Here is a 24,469-nt window from a genome sequence, read left to right as displayed (position 1 = left end):
TAATTTCTTCTTTGTGTGAACCAACAGTTAGTTTTTGGTTTTAAATGGAATTGGACTTCCTAACTCATTAATTTTTCTTCAAATTATTCTTGATGTCCAATAAGTTCCAAGGGATTTTTTTTCATTCTCAGCCAATGTAAAGACTTAACAATGCAATGGAAATCAGACTTAAAGAAAAAATCCTGGCACTGTGTTTTCAAAGGTAATGATGTTCTATACATATTTAATGTAAGGGCCATAAACTCTGTTTTTAAGAAAGTTACAGTGGTGAAGCAACAACAAATTTTGTTATTTTTAACATGGGTATTTTAGTTTTAAAAGATTCCACTCAGTGTTTCCCAAATTCAGTGTTTCACATAATGGTCAGGCTAATATGAATGTGGGAAAAAAAAGACAAATCCAAACATAGAATATTATTTTCAAAAAATAGTGAACTAAATGTAAAGGTCCAGTAAAATCTGATATCTAGATTTTTCTCAACTCGTTCACATGACCTTCATTCTATTTATAGAAATGCAGCAATTCCCATTTGAATATAGAGTAATACCTTGTAGGAGAATTTGCTTGAGCACAAATAAACTTGGGGAAAGTATTGACTTAAAAATAAAACACTGGAAGAAGAGGGAGGGCTTTTTTTTTCTCCCCCTCTGTGAAAATTTCCGGAAAAGTTGTAAACAAAGGCAGGTTTGGCTCAGACACTGAGTGACTCTGGTGAGCTGAGGGGGATGAAGAGTATATCAAACCTCCCAGAGTGAGGAAATGTTTGTAAAACAGTTAGTAAATCACAGGCAGCCAAGGTCAACGTGCTGAACAACCCGAGGGACGAGCAGCCAAAACCCCAGCTGTGAAAGAAGGGGGCCGGACACTGCTCACAGCTTGAACCCCATCCGAATGATCTCTCTGTTCCATTCCCTGCCCTTTCCCCTCTGTCACTTCGGAGCTCGGGTGCTGGCTGCGCATTTCATTAGCTCCAGGCCACAGGGCAGTGCGGACTGTCCTCTGGGAGTGCCAAGGTGAGGACTCCAGTGCCCGGAAAACGTCCTCGGAGGAGAGATGCGAGTGGAGCCTCTGGTCCTAGGGACAAAGCTGGAGGGTCCAGCTGGAAAGAAAGACTCACACTCAACCTGGAAAAAAAGTTTACAAAGACCAGAAGGCTAAATATGTAGCTGAAAGTTTCCATGAATTTTGAAATATCTTTGCAAGCCCTTTTTGATCACTGTTCTCCCTATCGATGATACATCTGTTAATTATTCTTTTTGTGATTTTACACAGATGACAATGTGGAAACTGTTAAGTTCTTCATAAACTCTCTCCTTTGTGCCACATTGTTCCTCAAAAGTCAGGAAGACAGAAAGAAGAGAAGGGAAGGGAAAGGCAGGGAAGGGGGGAGGGGAGGGCAAGGGAGGGGAGGGAAGCACTGACAAAGAAGGCTAGGGCAGAGAGCAGGGGTGACTCCGGGAGGCTCTGCGCCACCACTCCAGGCACAGGGTTCTTCCCACGGGGCTTACATTTAATTCTCCTCATTAACCTTATTGTACTCCAAAAGTAATTTTGTAAAACTGCATATTCGTGCCCTGATCGCTGTGGCTCGGTTGGGTGGAGTGTCGTCCTTTAACACCAAAAGGCTGTGGACTCCATCCCTGGTCATGGCAACAATCCCTGGTTGGGGTGCGTAGGGGAAGCAACCAATTGATATTTCTTTCTCACACGGATATTTCTCTCACTCTCTTTCTCCCTTCCTCTCTCTCTAAAATCAATAAACATTAAAAAAAACAAACCCCTGCATATTCTTTCTTTACATTGAACTCAATCTGCCCACACAGAGAATGTTGCTATACACTTAAACTACAGTATGAGTGAACGATAATTATTAATGGCTTGAAAATTTTCTTAAAATGAGAAATATAGTAATAGATGGAAATGTTCACTTTTCAAATATTGAGTGAAAAAATGTGTAACAGCAAAAACACGTGCCCACTGATTACAACCAACAAGTGACCAAAGATGGACAGTAGGTGCTTACATTCAAAAAAAAAAAAAAAAAGAGAGAGAGAGAGAAAAGAAGTCTTGAAATTTAAGAAAAACTCTTCCTTTATTGATCTAGAAGGTACAAAAAATTTTTTGAAGAGCACGGGCGTTAGCAAACTTCGCCGGCAATCATTCGTAATTTAACATGAGCCCTGATTCACAGGAGAGGTCTCAGACCACCTCAGTCACAACGCTGATCCTGTAAATATAAACTTACTTCGGGAAAATGCAGGACCCTGATTGCCTAAATTGAAACAGGACAGACACATAAGAGTCAGCTTCATGGTGAAAAGCTACTGACTTAGATTTAAGCTATTCAGGCTGTTTATTTCTCCAAGTGATGCATTACTTTTATTCCTTTTGAATACTCGACCATGCGAGAGTAACAGAAGATGTACTTCTGAGTCATTTCCCTGGGTTGGCGCAGAGTCAGACACACTCTCAGCTCATCTCTCACACTTCTGTCACGATGGCAGGTCCGTGGTGATGCCAAAGCTTTGCTTTGTAAAAAATTAACGTGGGCTACCCAAAGATCAAACAAGATTTGGGGCCCAATGCATTCTTACTCTAACTAATGGAGTAATTAGCCCAGACAGCCTAGAGCAGAAAACCAAGGGAAATGAGAAGGCAAGTCAACTCTTTGTTGAGAGCTCCGGTTAATGCTTTGAGTGATGGTCCAAGGCAATTGAGAAAAGATTGGGACTTTGGGGCCAGATCTGGGATCAAATCCTGACCTCAACCTTATTAGCTGTGCTACACTGGTCAAGTCGTCTCAGATGTCATCAGTTTCCTGATCTGCGAAAGGGGGATAAAATATTATTACCTACTAAGAGTGCTGATAGAGCTAAATGTGAAACTACTTTAAGTACCTGGCACGGCATCTGACACACAAAAGGTTCCCGAAAAACGTTAGCTAACTTTCCCCTGCCGCTCTGCTCATTTCATGGAAGCCTTACTTTAAAAGTCACGGTCTTCTTGGACTGAACACGGGACGTGCTTCATGAAGGGAGCCCACGGTCGCTCACCATCACCACAGCCTGGGCACAGACTGTCTGCGGCTTCAGGTCTCTCGCTTCCCCTAGCACTGCATTTGTCACATATAGTCTAAGTCAAAAGGATTCCTTTAAGCCTCAGAGAAGAGTGTGTACCCCCCAAAATAAATGAACTTGACTTAAACTTTGGATATTTAGCTTTTTAAACATGTTGCTCACAGCTCATGTTCTCAGCTTGAGGAATTCCTCTTGGCTCCTTTCTCCAGTGGAAATGGATGGTTTCCACATTACATTTTTTGCCCCCTTAGTCAGCTGGCAAGTCAGATAAAATAAAAATAAATTCAGAACACACACACACACACACACACACACACATTTCAATGCTATTGTGAGTCAGTCAAGTAGGTGATTAATATGGGTTAGAAGGATGATTAGTGCTCACAGGCCTCCTTGTTCTGATTTTGCTACTAGTAGATATTTGCAAATATCAGGTAGTTTGCAGTTGAGAAGAAATGTTGATGTCATTGTTTGATTTTAGGTTTGGGTTAAAATTTATCTTAGTTTTTTTTTAAAGCAAGATCTTATAATTTTAATAAGACTTAAAGACGACTGAATACTGACTTACGATTTTTTATCACTTGTCCTCTTTTGCTGTCTGATAGATGGGTAAATTGCATTTCCTAAGTAAGAATCAAAGACAAATACCTGTCCTGTTAAAAATGACATGCAGCTTCTAACTTGGCTTTAAAATCCTATCTGCAATTTCTTTCTTTCGGGGAAATTCTTAAGCTGAGGCAAGGTTTGGAGATGTATTCTATCAAAAAAGTGCATTTTCCAGTACTTGATTATTAGGCTCAGAGAAGTTTCCTCATTTGAAAAATTGTAAATTCGGTCTTACTGTACCTGGCTCTATGGGTATGGCAAAGGAATAAAACTCAAGTAATGGCTGAAGCAGAAGCAAGAAAATAGCCACAACAACAAAAAAAGTTAATATAATGAGAGAGCCAGCCAGTCAGCCAAACAATTGAAGATATCCCACCACCCACTCTAGTTGAGAATCAAAAGAAATTTGATCCACTTCTAAAGCCTTTCCAATAGGAATGGTTGGCTGCAAAGGATCATGGAACCTGGAGGTGAGCATTCCATACCAGCTCTGCCATTTACTTTCTGTCTGGACTCGAGCAAGTTGAGGACATTCTCTGAAGCTCAGGTTCCTCTACTGTGAAATAAAGATAACCGCTCTCTCATTAAGTTGCTGTGGCTATAAAATGATAAATATTATGCTTTGTTAATAGTAAGTGCCACATGAATGTAAGTTGTTATTATTATCAAATAGCATACTAACCAGAAGGGCAAGAATAATAAGCTAACTAATTGTATTAATCCACTTCTCATTCACTCAAGCCACTTGGACTCTGATGTCTAAAGCAAGTTGTATTGTGACCTAAAAAAAAAAAAAAATTTGATCACTAAGTCACTAAGTCAACAGTAAGTTCTAAACTTTTTGTTGTTGTTGTTTTTAAGAGGATAAGAAATGCAAGGGCTCTACTTCAAACTGCCTTAAACAGGATGCTGTAGTTCATTTTGTTAAATTTTTTCCCAAGCATGTTTCTATTTAAAATCATCTTTTTGCATGATTCTGGAAGAGAGGGTAACTCTTATCTCGTCCAAAATTGGTGTTTCCAATTTCCTTACATAACAAGACTTGAATGTTGTGGAGGAAGTAGGCAAAAACGAAGGAACCAGGAAAGATCAAAAAGCAAGAGACCTATAACCTGTAAGGTTAAGAGGTTATGACCCTAGGGCCCTGAAGTAAGGTGGAAGTCTAGGGAGATGTTTTCAGGTACTTTTAAGCAACTAATTTTACTGGACTTTTTGAAAAGGGATAGAGATAGGATCTAATGCTTAGGACAACATTACTGGCATGAATGCACTTAGAAAGATCATAGGGACCCCGTCAAAATTAACCTGTCACTGTTGTTTGAGAATTACTATAACTATTAGTAATTCATTACTCTTTGTATTCACTGTTTAAAATCAAATTGGTCTACCCTGAAAGTATTTCTTTTGACTTGCTCATTGTAGTTACTATCTTCGTCCTAAATCTTTGGCATAGCAGAATCAGGCCACAAATTAGAAGGAAAAAATGGATTTGATTAGATAACCATAATGAATCTCACACACATTTAAACAGTGGTATAAATCACAGCCTAAGTTTGGTTGTGATAGGTACCATTTGCTGTTAAACTAAGAGAGGAAAGTTGTGGTTGGTACAATGTCAAGACGTCACTAATGTAACACTACATGCTGGTTTCCTCCTTCTGATTTTCTAATGTTTGATAGGGAAGTAGTTACAGTTGTGCCAGTGTGGAGAGAAAAGTAAAGCTGGCTGGTGTCATATACATTCTATAAAATAGAACAGATATAAACACATGTATTATGTGGTTGTACATGGTATACACATGGCTAAAAGACGGAGAGGAAATGGAAGGAAGATATATCTTCCTGGAATATCCCAGCAAACCACAATGTGCAAAGGATTGGGAAAGTTTTTTAAAAAAATGAAAATAAGATACAGAGCTGCTTTAACAAAATTTAGGAAGGACAGCCTCTACTGAATACTTTCTTTTTTCCCCGCAAAGAATTACAAGATAGAGAAAGCATTTGTTTCAGTTATATATTATTAGTAATCAGAGTACGGCAGAATATATTAAAAGTCTTTGAAGTTTGTAAACATATATTAAAGACATTAGTCATAGGGAAGAATCAGTGATTTCTCAGTATCATTATCTTAAAAGCTCTAGAAACATGCACCTTTCAAACTTCCAATTATGTTAAACTAATCTGCATCAACCTAAGGAAACATTTAGACTCTCAGAATCAGGAAATTAAACCACAAGCTCTTAAATTCTCAGCACACCTCTAAACTGTTCTTGTTTTTATACTTAATATTCATAGATAAATATTAAAAAATGTTTGAGACAAATTGAACAGTGTATTCAAGTCAAACAGATATAACCAAACGTAAATGCACAGAGGCAAAACAAGGGTCCTATAAAATAATAGAAGGTAGCAGGAATAGCAAAGACAACTGTCAGAAACACCTTTGTGTTACTTTCACTCTCCTCCAAAACTGATCTAGCATATAAATTAAGGTAAGAAAAAAATACCCACCCCTAAGTTGCAGGTGTTATAGAAGAAAACATTTAAAAGAGTGAATGATTTCAAAATCAGCATTTCTTGTACTTTAATTCCATATCATCAACCATCTATTAGATACTGATCATTAAGGCAAACCTCAGTGTATACAAGCATGAATGAGGCCTAGTTTTCTTGCCTTCGAAATGTTTAAAATTTAGTACTAAATAGATAAAGGGGATTGATTCTTAACATACTTCTAACACACGCTCCTTACTACTTATCTGTGGAAACATCTAACAAACATAATCTGGAAACCATTAGAACATCTAATAAAGTGTTGATGCTTGAGCAACGCTCGCTTTGATGCTATAGGGCCATGGAACAAAGTAAAGTGGGAAGTAAGTACAATCGCATAGAAAATCGGAGTTTATCTGGGATCAGCAGATAGCACGGATAATTTGGGTCTTCTGCAGGTCTTTATCCAGTTTAGCTGCAAGCCTCCCCCCTCAGGACAGGGTTCTCTGTACAGATGCAGCTGGAAAACGCACACCTGACTAGGAGTCCGCGGTATCCTTGAGCTGCACATTCTGCCTCTGTGAGTCCCACTACTCTGGCAGTGAGATGAGAGGGGTGTCAGAGATGATCACAAGAGTGCCTTCTAGTTATGACATTCTAGGAGAAAAGCTGAAATGTTTGTTTCCGGCAGCTCATTACAAGAAGGAAAATGCATTACTTCTATGTCAGACCTGCACATTCTTTAAGACAATGTCTCAATTTTGGCAAAAGACCCTAATTTATGTCTCTTTATGGATTCCGGTATCATGAGCTCATCCTACACCTTAAAAAATGTATCCATTATGTAAGCATTCCCTTAAGCAAATAGAAGGCTGGGGAGGAGGAAAGTGCTGCTTGCCATTCAATTTGGCTTCAGCAGAGCTTTCCGTTATTAGGAGGAGGCTGCGCATTTCTAAAGAATGATAACAAATTTTTCGTCATCAGCGCAGTGTCTTTTATTTCACCGTCACTCTGGAAGACTTTGAAAGTCACACACGCTCCACCTTTGGCTCTTGTTGCATCAACAGGTTATAAAAATAATACTTTGTCTCATGGAATGCAACCTTAAGATGAACTCAGGAAAATGGCATTCGTTATTCTGTTGGATATATTAGATGTGCAATAACGATGTATTATAAAGTAAATCAAATTACAAATATGAACCCTATCCCTTGGATAAAGTTCTGGGAACAAGCCAACACCACAATTATTATCTTCTCTAGCATTGAATGTTCTACATAAGTGTTTGGGAGATGTAAACAGGACATAAATCTGAGATCGGTTCTTCAATCTGTCTACAAATAACCATGACATTATATATAAACTATAGTTTAGAGCATATATTCTTTCTGTTTAAGCAGTTAAGAAGTGTATCAGACACTATGATAAACAGAAAAAACAGCGTGAATGCCGATAAATGGAAGCCTTCCGTCTCGGAAAGTCTTCACTTATTTGATTAAGTTAGGTGAAAAACAGAGCAGTCATGCTTGTAGCCTTTCTTCCTTTTCCCTTTCCTCTCCTCTTTTCATTTCTAATGCGAATCGGAAGTCTATGTGGAGCAGTCTGGCTAGCCCCAGCCTAACCTCCCCATCTGGAAGGGGACTAACCAGCCTTGGGGCTACTTCCAACCCTTCCCAGCTGTTAGGTTGGGGTTTTTTGTTTTTGTGGGCTTGAGAAAGCATATTTATATAAATGATTGCCATATCCTTTGCCAGCTGTTGACCCTGCTCTTGTCCCGGTTGGGGCATGGTTTTCATTTTTAGCGGCCACAGACTGGAACTGACCCTGATAGAGTTAGCACGCTATGCAAACAGCTTTACGCGCTGTTGCTGTGACAGTCCAGACAATAGATGCACAGTGTAATCCAAGGGACCGGTGTTTCCCTTTGGGCAAATGTCACAGAATCCAGAGCTGGGAGTATCAGTTGAAAAAATAAATTCTGAGATTCACTGTGCTATGCAATGGCTTCTCTCAGGCTGCAGTGATCTCAGCTAGATCAAGAATTTACAGCAGCAACGAATGAGTTTTCCTTTATATGCATATGAACCTGAAAAGTTCTCTAGATCTACAGAGGCAAGTCTCTCTGCAGTCCTATGGAGGCAAAAAGAAGCTTAGTTTCCATTTTTAAACTACGTGCATATGCTTTCTGATGTTAATGTCCATAAATTAAAACATTTCATCCTTGTACCTTAACAGGACAAAAAGATAAAACACTAGTTTGGGCTTTTGATTATTACTATAGCTTATGAGTAGTCATTCCTAGAGATCCAATCAAATCATTTATTATGCTCTTTTAAAATAAATCTGTTTAATCTGTGGATAACCCTAGTCACAGTGAACTAGAAAGTTTAGAAACATTCTTAGGGTGAGAACAGTTGGGGGAGGGGAACCCACAGAAATGGGAGGAATAAATAATCCCTTAAGGACAATTTTACCTAAACAACCAATATTTCATCTGCAGTTAAACGGGAATAAGTGAATAAATAGCAGATTTTTACAACTTTCATAAACTGCACTAAGTCCTTGTGGCCACAGGCACAAATGGCATATGTGAAGAATGAAGAAATTTAATTAAAAAGAAATTGATCAGTAATGTTTAAAGTGATACACCTAACAAAACTGAAGACCTGTAATATTTGATAATTCACGGGGTCATTCAGTCATTGCCAACAGATTGTTACTTCAACTCTAACTGTAAAGGGAAAATAGCAAGAGAGTTTGTCAAAAAGAAGTCCTATATTAGGATCTCTACTTCCCTCTTCAAGCCTGCAGGCTGGCAGGCTATGGCAGATGGAGACTGCCATATACAACTGTAATTAGCATGTGAACTCCAGCTTAGCAGTCAGAATAGAATAGATAACAAATAGGGAAGCTGCGAGACAGAAAGAAAAAATATTTCCTGACATAGGCATTTTCAGTCTTTGAAAAACAATCCAAAAGGAAATTTAGCCCATGAATTTAAGTATCGCATACTTAGTATAACTTTAAAAAATCCTCAGAAGCTTGAGGTCTGGAATTGCTTTAAAGGCAGCTCAGAATTTCAATCAGCTTTAGCGCACTGAAAATTTCAAGTGGGGGGGGGCGGATTAACTGATGGGATCTAAAACGCTTCTGTGAACTCTGATTAATGACAAAATCTGTGACATTACAAGGCAATATTTTCTTTCTCTGATGCAAATATTTTGTAATAATGAAGAAAAGAAAATGAAGCCATTTGTTGTTTATAGCACATCTTGACTGAAAATTTCATACCCTTGGTACAAGTTAATGGCACAATCTCCCACATAAATTTTTGGTGAGCATAATATAATTAGATTTTTTAAAATTCAATATTATATCCCTTGTATTTTATATTTACTCTGATTACTGGTATATTGAGGCCTATTCCTACCATCTTATTTTGCATGTACCATCTGTTCTTCCCTGCCTTCTCTTGCACTAATAGTTTTTTATAATCACTTTTTTTCTCTATGTTTGGAAACTATAGATGCATTTCTATTAACGGTGTACCCTTAATTTTTATCATACTGAACTATAAACTCCTTAAATTACTCAGTATCACAATATTTATCCTAAATATGCTTTAATTGCCATTGAATGTCCCATCTTCCTTGTCACTGTTGTCTGGGGTTTTAGTTTCATACTAATTAAATTATAGCATAAGAGGTACTATTATTATATTATTATAACATTCAAAGTTAATTACAACATAATTCTGTATCTTGCATATTACTATTTCCCTCTGTATTCACATTTTTGTGGTGAAGTACATCCAAAAAGGAATTTTTTTTTCTCAGTAAGAACAAGGCAGTGGTAGACTCTTACTACTGTGTGGAAGTACTGGATGGTAATTATAGCTGAGTATAGAATTGTAATTTAAGAATTACTTTTTCTCAGCACTTTGGGGGTATTATTCTATTGTCTTTTGGTATTAATTAACACCACCAAATAGAAATCTACTAATTTTCACATCTATGTAGGTAACATCTCTTTTCTTGCTGTTACCTTTTTAAAAAGCAGTGGTCTCCAATATTACTATAAAGTATGTAGACATGAACTTATGTATATTCTGCTCAACACTCAAGTTATATGTTTAATCTGAGTACTAAGTCTCTTCAATTCTCTTATATGAACATCACTTCTTAGTCATTCTCTCTATTTTAGAACTCTTATTAGAGATATATTGAAGTTTCTAACTTTGTTTCTTAACTATTTCACATTTTTATCTCTCTGGGCTGCTTTCAGAGAACTACTACTCAAAAATACAGTTTAAAATTGTTACTGGGTTTTAAAACTTTGATGTCATTATTTTATTGCTAGTATTTTGAAATGATTCTTTTTCATAGCCACTTGTTCTTGTTTTGCATCATTTCTGCTGGCTTTTGTTTTATAATTTCTTATTTTATAAAGCCATTCCTTTATCGTTTTGAGGATCCAAAATACAAAGGTTTCCCCCTACCCCTATCCCTGGTTTGTTTTATTATTTTCCTTTATAGAATGAATTTATCTATTTCCTGGCTTCATTGTCTATTTTTCTTGATATTCCTGTATTAACTTTATTTTACGGATTTTACATTTTATTTATAGGTCCACCCTAAGTGGGAGTTAGGGCGAAGTCCTTTCACTTTCTATATGAGTGCACCACTCCATGTCTTTCAGTTTAATGGTTGCCTCCATGGAATCCCTAAAACTCCAGCCCAGCATCTGATCTTATATTATGCAATTAGGGGATCCAATTCTTGGCAATACTGGAGAAAATCCAACTCGGAAAATGAGTCATTGGATAGCTTAGCTTCATTCCTAAGGCTGCCTTCGTCTTCCCACCACCCTAGACATGCAATTTCAAATAGGCCTTAGCTCTTGGTATCAGTCAGCAGCACCTTTAATTAGTGTCCCTTTGAAGACACTATTGGCCCCAAACGGAGCACTCCATAGAAGCCTAGCTCCCAGCTACCTGAGCCATTTTTCAGACACCAGCATCTGTAGTCTCCACCTCTTGGCCCCTTGCATTTCTGTCTCACTTTTGGTCCACAGAGATGTCTGTCTTATTTTTGAGATTTGCCATATCTTCTAAATTTTCTTTCCTGGTTTTTTTTCTTTTATTTTTCCAATAGTTTATCACCAAGGTACAGACTTATTAACACCATCTTTACTGAAAGAATTCACCCAACCAATTTTTTTGTGGTCTCTAAGTCATTCATCTTTTGATTTTTCCTCTCAGCCAGAAGAGTCTTATTTATATCACAGACACTTACATATATAAGCCATGCTGAAAAGTTACTATGCTCAAATGACTTCTTATAATTTATCATTATAATTGTAATTAATTTTATTCTTTTTAAAGTTGATTTTAGAGAGAAAAGGAGGAAGGGAGAGGAACGTTAATTTGTTGTCCTACTTATTTCTGCATTCATTGGTTGATCCTTGTATATGCTCTGACTGGGGATTTAACCTTCAACTTTGGCATGTTGAGATAATGCTCTACCAACTAAGCTACTCAGCCAGGGCCAGTTTCTTATATTCTTAATTATTCAAGTAACGAGTGGAAACCACTCAAATTAAAATATATCCTCTTAAAGGGTCAAAACAAATAAAAATAGTCAACATCAAAGAAATGCAAATTTTTGCATATTGGGTTGGCAAACTGGTGGAGTTGAGAGAGAGTCAGAGAGAAAGTTAAGAGAGCAAGGGGAAATCGCTCTCATACTTCTACAGCAGTGCAAACCTGACAATCCATTTGCAAAGTAATCTGGCCAATATACACTAAGAGCCCCAAAAGAACAAACACTCAATGGGTCAGCAGTTCTCTCTCTAGAAATTTATCCTGAGGAAATAATACCATAAATGTAGCAAAATGCACAAGAAATTCATTGTTGGTAAAAACAAAAACCAAAAAAAACCAAACCAACAATAGCAAAACAAACAAAACAAAGGAACAAACAAAATATTCATTAACATGAGACTGTTTAAATAACTTACAGAATAGTACATATTCACCTAAAAAATACACCCAAATACATAGAAGAGAGGTGAAAGATTACACCAAAATGTTAACTCTGAAAGTATGTTAATGGTTAACCTGTATTTTCATTTTTATAGTTATGGTATTAAAATTTTTATTGCTGTAAAGAATAAAAAATTATGCTGAGGTGGGAGGAATTAATTACTCTTAAGGCAACAGAAGGGAGGTCAGATGAGCTTGATCCTCAACTGACTGTCTATAAATGCAAATATATCCCCATCCTACTAGAATCATCTTGGGGGTCACTTTGCAAAATTACATAATTGTCTAAACTACTATGCTGTACACCTAAAACTAATATAAATAATATGAATGTCAACTGTAATTGAAAAAAAAAATTATGTGTGGTGTGTGTGTCTATATATTCCCATCCACCCAGAGCTATTTCTTCCTATAACATAAATCTGCACTCTTCCTTCATTTCAAGGTCTCAAAACCCAGTCCTTCCGCTTGCTCAGGATCTTGCTCTGTCAGGCATCCAATCTCTCTTCCATTTCTAATTCATCCCTCAATTCTGCACTCTTCTTCTCAGACTATAAATATGCTTAAATTTAAAAAAATTAAAAAATTCTCTCTTGAAAATGACATCAAAGATGAGATATCCTGTGTTCAATTTTCTTACCTCCTATTTATATCTATTAGCTCCATAATTGGTAGTAGTTTGGCTGTCATTTCCACTGCTATACTCAAACTGTTCTTGCTAATGCTTCTAGTAATTTGTCGATTGCTAGATCCGATGTATATTTCTATGTTGATCACCCAGGACCATTTTACTATCCTATATTTAATGACACTGCTGTTGAAATCCCCCACCCCAAACCCACCATGACTCCTGGTGACACTGTACTTTCTGGGTTCTAGTGTTGATTCTTTGACAATGCCTTCTAAAAAAAAGCATCCTTTGCAGGCCTGTAATATCTTGCTGATTTGCAGGGTCTGCCCTTGATCCACTGTTTTTCTCACTCCATATACTTTCTCTTTCATCTACACTACTGATAACTCCCAAATTTTTACTCAGGGATAGGTTGTCTGCCTCGGTTGTTTCATAGGTAACTTAATTTCAACATTCTTACAATTAAAAGTATTAAGTTCCCCAGTAAACTGCTTCTCCCCTTATATCCTCTCTTCCACTCAATTAGCACAAACCAAAACTTGGGATGTATATTAAGCTCCTCCCTCTTCCTCATGCCTGATATCCAATCACTATGCCTGAAAAGTTGTACTCTTGATCGCTTCTCAATTTTCTGTCCCTCTCTATTCTTTTCTTTCCCTTTCCATTTGCCAGTGCCCTAGGTCAGGTCAACACTATAAGTGGTCTCACTAACTCTAGTCTTAATCTTCCTTAAAATCCGCCTTTTCTACAGCTATCAAATTGCATTTAAATTGCAAGCCTGACTATATCACCTCTCTTCTGCTTAAAGCCCTTCTCCATTCCTTACAAGATTAAGTCCCAAACTCCTTCACTAACACACATGCTGTTCTGGGTTCATCTCTCACAGTTCCTGCCTAGGAATTCTTGTTATGGCAACGTCGACCTCCTGGTGCACCCTGTGAATCATGGCTTTTCTTGCCCCTATACCTTCACTTAGGCTATATTCTCTACATGTAATGCTACCAAATCAACACCTAATCCTGTAGAAAGATTTCCTCAAATATGCTCTACCTACCTCAACTCCAAGCATGTAAAGGAACTTAGAAACAAAGACCCTACCCCAAAGTTTGCTTTTCTTTATATTATATTATTATGCATTAGAAATACAGTTGATTTTAATCTATTACCACAGATTTAATATATTTTAAATTTATACATATGTAAGTGTGCATGTGTACACACACACACACACACACACACACACACTTACTTTCCTCACCTTTTTACCCATCAAGGTCAAGGCTGCATTCTGAGAAGTCCACATTAAGTACCTTTCCCTGTTTGTTGTACCTTGTACCCATAATGTATTCATTATATGCTTATTCACAGGCTAACACCTACTGCTAAGGTTATAGAAAGAAAGCAAATCATCAATAGCAACTTTAAATCATCAAAAGCATTTTAAAGGCAAGTAAAATCTCTTTTTGGTAATCGAATGGGCCAAGATGTAAAGGAAACAACTTTGGTATAAAAGACCTCGCTAGCATCAACTTAGCTCCTAAAGCCGACTGTGGTTTATACCACAACATAAACTAGGAATTGTGTAGAAACTCTCATGGGGTAATTCCACAGAGAGCACTTGTTAGACAATGATTAATGAAATTACATTATAACAGGTAATTCTTTTTGCTGAAGACTGAAGAGAAAAAGATTTCAGAGAGCAGGACACCAACTAATAGATTTCCTAAAGTTAAACAACAATAAGACATGCTAGTTTAGGAGCTGGACATTGTTTAATATCAAGGATAGCAGGGAGGAAGCCCATTCCAAGGGAGAATGCATTACTAAAATTTTCATATTCTTCTGCACATTTGTTCACTTGGCATGTCAATATGTGGAGGAAAAAACCGTCAAGAGTATAGAAAATAGCACTTGTACACTCGGAATTGGATGTTAAAGGTAAGAAATTTGTAAATCTTAAAAAAAAAAGTTCACATTGCTTCATGGACTTGGAAAGGGCCTAGAAAGAAAACTGGATATAAAAAAATTTTTTATAAAAATTAGAATAAATAAAATATAGATCAGAAAGAAAAAAATTCTTCTAAAATTGAGCAAGATTAATTTGGCATGTTACACAAATAGGAGGAAATCTGCTAAAAAGAAAAAAAAGGGAAAAAAAAACCTTCTCTGCTAATCTTAGGTTAATAGCAAATGACCCCATCTACTCTTACCCTCAAAGACTGACCTGTTGACCCACAGCCAGTGGCCCTAGTCAGAAACATGTTGCCACCAGAGTAAATAAAAAGAGAACACAACGTGCTGAAATTGTTACTGCTAATGACAAGTGACACACACTATATACTACCAATAAGCAAAGCCATAAATAAATAACCCTAAACATGTTTGCGCATATTTTTCTGGATTTTCGTTTCCTCTCTTGTGTTTTCCAATATTTATTTACTTATTTACTTAGGAAGAAGGAAAGTAAAATTTTTATTTTCAGCCCTTGGGAATTATAGAAGGAAATTTGTTAAAGTAAGAGAAAATTCATGGGTAGATGTGTTGGTGACCAGCGCTACTCAATCATTCATTTCCAAGCTCCTGCTCCCTGACATGGTCTCCACTAAAAGACAAACGATAAGAGGAGTTTCACAGACATACCAGAATCCTAGCTTAGAACACGTCACAGACGTGAAGTCCAGAGACAGGAAATACTAAAAGCCTGATACTCAGAATATTTTGAATAAGTTTTTAAGACCTCTTAGTGAAGGGTCATTGATATCTCTGATAATGCTTAAAGTCTTGGACTTGGTTGATGTTGGAGAGTCGATTCTTTTCAAAAATCAATATGCAGAAAGTGATAGCATTTCAATATTTTTGAAATCTTGAAATCCCCAACTTATAAATAAGGTTTGCTTCAGCCCCACCCCCTCAAAAATCTATATTGCATAAAATATTTCTACTTTTGAATGTTTTGAATTTTGAACCTCTTCAAAATAAAATATTAAAAATAAACAAAAATTAAAATGAACAAATAACACAAATTATGAGCATATCTATAATCAAACTCAGAAAGCAGGAAAAACATATTCAAGAATGAAAAAGTGTGAATTAAAAACAAAAAGCAGGCTCTGAGTTAAGCAGTATAAATTTGCATGTATACACTAGCGGCAACAAAGACAAAATATAGGGACAGGTAACTCCTTTAATAAAATAAACCTTAATACACAGGTTATTTCATAAAATGTGAATAAATCCACATATAAGATATACTACAAATAAATAATAATTTAATGAAATAGAAATAGTAGAACCACTACACTTTTCAAAATAGCTGGCTAGTAGGCAGAAAAATAAAAATTATATTTCACTTTCCATCCTACTCCCACACCCCACCCCAAGTAAATGTACAGATGAAACCAAATTGTATATACACAACTGTGAATTGTATAGTTTCTTATATTTTATGTTTCTTATGATTAGGTATTTCCAACTTGAAGATGAAATGAAAAATGAAGGCTTTTTATCTCAAACTTATAATCTGTAGGCAAACAAAAGCATATAAAATAATATAATCAATAATTCTCAGAGATAAAATTAAATTATGTTTAACTGTAAAAAACAACTAGTTTCTCTCCATTTCTGATTTAAAGTTGGTCAAGAGTAAAAGATGCTTTGGCATGCTTTAAATTGATTCGTTTTACACTCAGAGGAAGTATAACAGTGATATGTGAAAGGATTTTTTTTCTGTCTTGCACACATCTCTCATTTGTCTATCTTAATTCAATTAAAGCAAATAAGGACAGTTTGACCGATGAATGAACCATATTTTAACCAAGGACACTTCTATTTAAACTGGAGTGTATCAACCGCTGTAATTGTCAGTTAGTTACTTCCGATCTCTAACTTTTGTTTTGAGAGGTCACAGCATGGTCATGGAAGAGAAGTACATATTAGAATATGAATAAGTATTTAAACCATTAGCCCATTAGCCATTCAAAGAAAGAAAAATTTTAATTATTACTGGCTTAAATGGAGATAACCCCTTTTGTTGCGCTAAAGACCTATAAATTCAAATACAATAAAACTTTTTTTAAAGTTGAAATAGTAGGCATAAGTTCTATTACACCAGGCCTTATAAGGTTTTGGTAAGGAGTTTTGTTGTTGTTTTAAATAGCTTTATAGGGGCATTAATTTACTTTCAATTAAGCTTACTCATTTTAAGTGTGGTTTTGATGAAGTTTTTTTGTTTACATATACTAATGATGTAATCATCACCACAAACAAAATATAGAACATTGCCATCACTCCAAAAAGTCTGCCCATGCCCCTTGGAAGTCAAATAATATCTATCTCTGTAGTTCTTGCCTTTTCTAGAATTTCATATAAACAGATCATACATTATTAGTGTTTTATGCCTCCCTTTTTCACGTAGCATAATGCTTTTGCAATTCGTCCATGTTGTTGTGTGTATCAATCAGCTGTCCCTTTCCTTGTATTGCTAAATAGGAATCTATTATTTTTATTCCTTCACCAACTGATGGACATTTGGTTTGTTTCAAGGTTTTGGCTATTATGAATTAAGCTGCAATGAACATTCAAGTACAAGTCTTTGTATAAACATATGTTTTCATTTCTCTTGGGTAAATACCTAGGAGTGGAATGATGAGATCATATGGTAGATATATGTTTAACTTTGTAAGAAACTACCAAACTATTTTACAAAGTGGCTATAGCATTTTGCATTTCCAGCAATAACATATAAGGATTCCACAGTTTCTCCACGTCTTCAACACTTGGTATTATTAGTCATTTAAATTGTAATCATTCTAGAAACATATAGTATCATTTCTCTGATGACTGTCTTTTATATACTTGTCACTTTTTAAATTTTCTTTGGCTGTGTCTGTTCAAATGCCCATGTTTTAATTGAATTGTTTTATTATTAAGTTATAAGAAGAGTTCTTTCTGTAGTTTGCACATGATTTCTTTATCAAATAGTCAGTTTGTGTTCTTTGCAGTACTTATGTTCTATAAAGTCACTGTGAATACTGAAGTAGTGGATACTGAAATTTCCAAAAGGAAAAACAGAGTCAGGTTCTTTCAAGCCTCTAGTCACAGCATTTTTGTCAAATAAAATGCCAATTGCATTATGTGGTTCATTTCCTCATGCCTCATCAGCATTGAAAACTAGTTTCAAAAGCATTGAAAATCTGCTCATCCACCTTTATCTAATATTTAGCAGGTATCTTTAAGATTCTTCTACAGCCTCCTGATCTGCAGAACCTGCCTTGATTGCACACTGAGCATTTTTCATGCTGTGTTATCTTCTGAAATGTGCAAACCAGCCAGCACTAGTCAAGAAGGGTACAATGTTTTCCTGGGTAATATGACTGTAAAGGTCTTTGGCCTTCAGCCTCAAACAGTACTGTCCCCTAAGATTGTAATCTCCTAAATCCATGAATTCAGCTGTTTTTCCATCTTTTCCACATCGCTTTGCCATATACTCTAGCATTTGCCAGAGCAGCCACATGTGCTGATTGGTGAGTTTACTCTTCCTTTTTCTATGTGCAACCTATAGTTGATTAATCAACATTGCATACTCATGGCCAATAACATTCTAACTCATATGAACTAAGCTATGGAACACAAACATTTTCTCCACAAGGCACATCACAGCCTTCCTGCACTTAGCACTTCAGCACTACGCTCGAGACCATTTTAAACAGTGAAATCAGTGAGAAAAAGCACACACAAAAAATGCAAAAAACGCAACACCAAATAGATCACAAAAAGGACATTTGTTTATAAAGCTGGAACAAGAAGACAGAGTGAGTGTTGCCTCGTTCAAAGGCAGTTGGGAAAGTTTGCGTCAGGCAACTGAAACTTTTTGCAGCTCTTTTCATGTCTGCCCATGAAAGGACAGCAAGGGAGTAATGATTTGGGGTTACAATTAAATTTTAGCGAGTTCATGAGTTTACAAATAAGGAATATGGGAACAAGAGGATCGGCTGTGTATGTTCTGCAAAGACTTCCTTCTAGTCTGAGGCTTCGCCTTTTCATTTTAGTAATAGTGATTTTCCAAGAGCAAACATTTAAAAATTTTTATTTAGTTCAATATATCAATAATTTTTATTGGTTCAAGGTTTTGAATTCTGTCTAAAAATCTGTGCTTAATTTAAGAACAAAGAGATATGTTCTTAATTTGTTTAAAGCTTTACAGTTTTAGTTTAATCTTGAGATTTATGATCCCATTTAGAATTAATTTTTGTATAACTTTACCTGTGATTTCCCAGGGGTAAATTATTTTTTAATTATTATTAATCTCAGCAAACCTCATGTAGAAAAATAACAAACATATGGTTATGGCATTTTTATGAGTTTGCTAAACAATATTTAGCTAGAAGCTTCATATGAATTAAAATGTATTATTTATCAATATAATTAAATTAATATACTTATTCTGAACTACAGAGATGAGAAACTTTTTACTTATTTGGAACAACATATTGAAACCATATTTGTCTAAAAACCACATTTAAGAGCAGGTTTAGGACTTTGTGCTTATGAGCTCTTGATAATGAATTTTCTTAGACACCTTGGCAATTGACACATGAAATAGCAAGTTTTAAAAGAATGTGTTCTTTTCTAAAAGCAAGAAACTATGAATTTTAAAAATGAAATGGAATTTCTTCATGGAAAACTGTGACAACAGAATTTTAAAAATTACATTAATCCTTGAGAAAAGGAGTAGTGGGGCCTTGAAAGAAGGTTCTTCTATTGAGAAAGCATTTCCTTCAACAAGTTACAACCAGTATGAACACGCAGAAAAGGTCAGCTCATTAAAACAAATAAACAAAAAACCCACCCTTCTAAAATGATACTGGAAGTCACAGTGGAAGTTGGTGTTCCACACAGAGCCCACAAACTTAAGCCAAGATAAAGGCCAAAACAGCTAAAATGAAAGGGCCCACAGCCACAAAAGCTCATAGACACACACAACAGTGTGGTGGTTACCAGAGGGAAAGGGGAGTGGGGGAGGGCGTGGTAAAGGGTAAAGGGGGTCAAATATTTGGTGATGAAAGGAGACTTGACTTTGGGTGGTAAAAACACAATGCAATACACAGATGCTGTATAATAGAATTGTATACCTGAAATGTATATAATTGTATTAACCACTGTCACCTGAATAAATTTAAAAATTTGAAAAATAAATTCCTCTAAATAAGAATTTAAAAAAATAGTTAAAAGAACAAAGTACTGGTATATTCTACAACATGAATGAACCTCAAAAACATTATGCTATGAAGCCAGAATCAAAAGACTACATAGTGTATTGACTCCATCTATATAAAGCATCTAGGAAAGACAAATAACACATAGAGACAGAAATGAGATCAATGACTGCCTAGGGTTGGGGTGGAAGCAGGGTTTCATTCTTAAAAGTTATAAGAGAAGCCAATTAATTGAGCATCAGTCCTTTTCCCTCCGGACAATCTTCTACTTCATAGCTTACTCTTCATATTCTTGTATTCCCCTTCTCCATCTCAACTACCCCAAAACATTTTTCAAATTTTATGTTTAATTCATCTCTCAGTGCATCTCCTCAGCTCTGTGGATGTGTAATCTATTTTACAATGGGTCCCCTCTTAGTGAGCAAATAACAGGGCTTTCGTAATGCGTTATCTCAGACCGTCAACGGTAAGATTGTCCTCACTAAATTTATACTGTAACTCCCACCTTTATCATCATGTGGAAACTCAGAAACACTGATTTGTCAATTTTTTTTCCAAAGAGAAAAGAAATTACTTTAGACCATCACAGCGAAATGATTGAATATTTAAGCTTTTGGCTATGTTAGTACATAAAAATATTGGTCGATACGGTTGAGTAAAGGATCGAAGATAACATCACCTATAGCAATGAATAGCTTCTCAGTTCTCAGAGTTGTTCTCGAAATGATCTCACGGCAACGCCACACGTTTGTTCTGACCTGCTTAGATTCCCTCATTTGACCACAACCAGGGGGTCTGCAGTGTTTCAGGCCTTGCCACGTAAGCATGGGCTCAGGCCAGGGTCTAATCATCTCTTGTTCCTCACCAGACATGTCATTAATTAATTAAAATTTTATATCAAATTGCTATTTTCTGCCAGGGACTGATCCAACTGCTGGGAATTCAATGACGGAACACAAGGCCCAGCCTCCTGGAGTTTATATTCTATCCTGGGGCTCTATGCAGTCGTCTTAGTTACCCATCACTTTATTCTGTGCCTAAATAAAAAGCCTACAGCAGGTGAAGCCACCTGTGAGGTTGGACTGCTGCTTTTTGTTCCACAGCATAGACACAGAGCACAGGACAATTGCTCTCTGATAAAGGCGGCAATATGAGCCAGCACTTGCTCTAAGTCTCCCTGAGCTGTTTCCTCAGACTTAGAAGGCACACCTGTTCTTCAGGTGCTCTGACAATCAACTCTGGGATGTACTGAGCACAAGTGACAACTTTCACTGTTTCTCTCACATCTTATGACAACACAAGGTCAAATGTTAAGCCACGTTATTTCTACACAATGGCTCCCAATTTAACAGTATATTGACTCAGTATTTATTTATTATTTCTTGTTGGCTGAACAGTTTAACCTCTTCCCAATAATCATTTTCTTGGTTTATCTTCTAAGATTGTTAAAAAATGAAGTAATATATATCTTCTCAGACTACGCTTTAGAAAAAAGAAAAGAGAATATTGTAAAGCTCTCAGGATCAATATAAAAAAGCACACAAGGGCTTCTCCGAGCTTTTGATCAGTCCTTCACAAGTCCCTGCACTAATGACTTAATGATGTTTGGCAAGACAGGGAGCATGAAATCTGGTCTCAGACATTAGAACATTTTCAATGTTGAGAATTAATTTCAGAGCAATTCTGTGCAAGCATGGCTCTAAAAAAATCCCAGAAAGCTACAGCTTGCAAACATTTTTATGAAATATCAGTATCATAGCAAATACAAAGGACTCTCCCCGATGTACATCTGAATGTCCTGCTGAACATATCTCTCAGGAGGTCTAGATGGTGGATGCAGATAGGCCTGGCACAAGTTGGGGTATAAGAAAAGGACAGTGACATTTCACCTGCAAATTTCTAGTAAGGACAGACACTCCCTCCCGCCCTCGGCAGCTCAAAAGGTTATTCTTGTGTTAATGACCTCACGCAGCAGACAGATCCAGTTTTTCTGCTTTTCCTTCTTGTAGAATGATTTCCCCAAAGCCAACGTTGGGCAGAATGCCACTAATGCGGCCAGAAAGCCCCTGCAGGCTTGAAGGGGGAGGCAAGAGATGGAGGGATCGGTGGTAATCAAGCTCACAGATTAAAGCTCACTAAAGCTTCAAGAGGGGCACAGCTCTTGGTGTTTATTAACTCTTCTAGTGCTGAGCACTCCTCCCCCACACTCATGGCACAAAACACAAAGGTCTTTTCATCAAAGAACCCCAAAGGTTGACCTGCTTTAACTTTTTATACTTCCCAGGAGAGCATCTCTACTTGAGCTTTCTTTGGTATCAACCATGATCAAGCAACAGTTTCCACTTTTCTATGTAACATTAAAATTATTCGTGCTTACAGACAATGAAATTTTTCTAGCCACATACTGACATCCATGAGCGTCAAGTGTCATAGGCACTATATTAAACATAGGGGAAAAAAGCGCCTTTTTCTGTGATGGTAGGAGGCCACATCACAGGAGGAACACATTATAATAACAACAGAAACCAAACCAAACCGAAGCTATTTTAGAACAACAACAAAAGACCAAATATGACTGTAACTTTATAGCAGGACGTTCTCTACTAATATATACCCGCATGGAGGTGTTCTAAGGATTAATTTTTTTTCCCTCATAAAACTTGCTAATGTTAGCCTGGTTGACCCATTTTACCAGTAATGCATCAGTCAGTGCATTAAACTAAATGCAACAACTCTTTTCTCCATCGTGAATTCCCCAACCCAAGCCAAGGGAAAATAGTCACAAAATTTTTAGAATTTAACAACCATAGGACTTCTGAAATCAGCTAACGCTCATTACTTTGCAAACCTCCAGTATCTTCATGTAGCATATGTAAGCTTCACTCATTATTTCCACTTTTTGACAACTGGAAGGGCTATCCCCAGGTTGTTAAATTTGGGGGTACTAATCCTTGAGGGATATTTACTTAATTTTAAGCCATAAAAATTTCCTCCTGCAATTTGACAAATTATATTCCTTCATCCTCACAACTTAAAAGTTATGTAAATTATCCAGATGAACAAAAACAATTTACGATTATAACATTGTTAAATGAATTAGACAACAATGACTACAGCTTCCCAATTATAGTTTGAGACAGATAAATTTATACTTTATTGATAGCAGGAGCAGAAAGCCCTAATCGCCAGTGCAGTCTGGTTTCTGTAGGGTAATGACCCAACTCTATATTCATAACAACAATCTCATTCATCATAATTCACATTAAAAAAAAAAAGGAACTCTCGTCAGGCTAATGGAGGAAACGTGTGAAAAGTGATTGGCTGGGTAAAACTCTGTATGCAGCTGGAGGGTCCTAATTGATTATATTGTGCTGCAACTAAGCTTTCTGCCCAGTACAACAGATCTTTATCTAACTGCATTTCAATTGATTTTCACTGATAGTCTTCTTTCTTATGTCTAAGGCTTAAAGTACTAAACTAATAAAAGGATAAAAGACTTTGTAATACAGATTTTGAAATATAATGTCCAAGCAGGACTTTCAGGGAAAAGGATGGCAAACCGAGGTGTCCAGCACGTCAAACATTCAAGAGCCAGAACCTGTCAGTTTGGGAGGTAATTCAAAAAACGTTTAGGATTTGAGTCTGTATTTGAGAGTCCAAAAGGAAAAACAGTAACTGAAATATTCAAAGATGCAAGTGTCTGATGTTTATTTTATTTTACCATGTAGAAATGTAAGACAAAAGATTATTCATTTAGTAGCTACCACATGTGTTGTCATGTAATATATCCATTCTGTAGGTTTAGTACAGAGTCAAAATGCCCTGGACTTGGTTTTTCTCATTACATAGTGATGGGTTTGCAAACAAGATATGGCTAGATAATGTTTAACTTCCAGGTGGAAAACCTACTGGATTAATTGGAACACTAAACCAAAAATCTCAAAATACCATTGCTGAACAGAATTTAGAATAAGGAATATTCACTGCCATCCTTGAGAACTCAGCAGTTTAATTGACATACAATGAAGTGTGCATATTTAAGTGGTAAAATATGATGTTTTGACTTATGTATACGCCCACGAAACCATCACTACAATCAAGATAATGGAACATATCCATCACTGCCAAAGGTATCTTCAATATCCCTTTATAATCCATCTCTCCCCTCAGCCCACCTTACACTTAGGAAACCATTCATTGGCTTTCTATTATCATAGATTTATTTGGAAGCATTTTCTAGAACTTTATATAAATAAAACCATATAGTATGTATGTGTTTGGTCTGATTCCTTTTCCTTAATTATTTTGAGACCTTCCCTTGTCATTGCATTTATCAATACTTCATTCCTTTTTATTGTTGAGTTGTATTCCATTTTATGAGTGAACATCAGTTTGTTTATCCAAA

The 24,469-nt window shown here is 36.4% G+C and overlaps 1 protein-coding gene across 1 annotated transcript in view; it reads right to left on the bottom strand.

Annotated features, from left to right (window-relative positions):
- Positions 1–24,469, bottom strand: part of BCAS3 (BCAS3 microtubule associated cell migration factor) — a 475,802-nt gene that overhangs the window by 147,527 nt on the left and 303,806 nt on the right. The window lies entirely within an intron of this gene.

The sequence above is a fragment of the Pteronotus mesoamericanus genome, unplaced genomic scaffold, assembly GCF_021234165.1.
Source record: "Pteronotus mesoamericanus isolate MK-2021 breed Mesoamerican mustached bat unplaced genomic scaffold, CSHL_Meso_final contig_269, whole genome shotgun sequence".
Classification (NCBI taxonomy): domain Eukaryota; kingdom Metazoa; phylum Chordata; class Mammalia; order Chiroptera; family Mormoopidae; genus Pteronotus; species Pteronotus mesoamericanus.
This window is presented reverse-complemented; position numbering and strand designations above follow the sequence as displayed.